The sequence below is a fragment of the Gavialis gangeticus genome, unplaced genomic scaffold (assembly GCF_001723915.1).
Source record: "Gavialis gangeticus isolate Ggan-Ray unplaced genomic scaffold, GavGan_comp1, whole genome shotgun sequence".
Lineage (NCBI taxonomy): Eukaryota > Metazoa > Chordata > Crocodylia > Gavialidae > Gavialis > Gavialis gangeticus.
Window position 1 is genome coordinate 97,708,121 of NW_017729032.1, and position 516 is coordinate 97,708,636.

The window sequence follows — 516 nt, forward strand, 5'->3', positions numbered from 1 at the left end:
TCCATTCCCTTACAGAGAAAAAGTAGCAGAAGGGTCAAAAAACCCTCCTGGCTAAGCAGGGAAGTTACAGCCCTCCTACAAAAAAAAGAAAGAGGCGTATAAACAACGGAAGCTTGGGACAGTCTCTAAGGAAGACTACTTGACAATGGCCTGCACTTGTAGAAAACAGATTAGACAAGCTAGGGCAGAAACCGAACTAAAACTAGCTACAAGATTCAAAGACAACAAGAAGTCCTTCTTTAGCCACATAGGGGGTAAAAGGAAAACTAATAGGAGTGTGGGGCCACTGCTCAATGCCTCAGGATATGTGGTCACTATCACTCAAGAAAAAATGGAACTCCTAAATGACTACTTTGCCTCAGTCTTTCACAAGACCAAGGGGAACAAAATGCCAGGTAGGGCACAGAATGAGCAGGGCAGGATTGACATTGTTCCTACCATTGCCATAGAACTGGTGTATGATCAATTAAAGAAATTAGATGTACATAAATCAGCAGGACTGGATGAACTCCACCC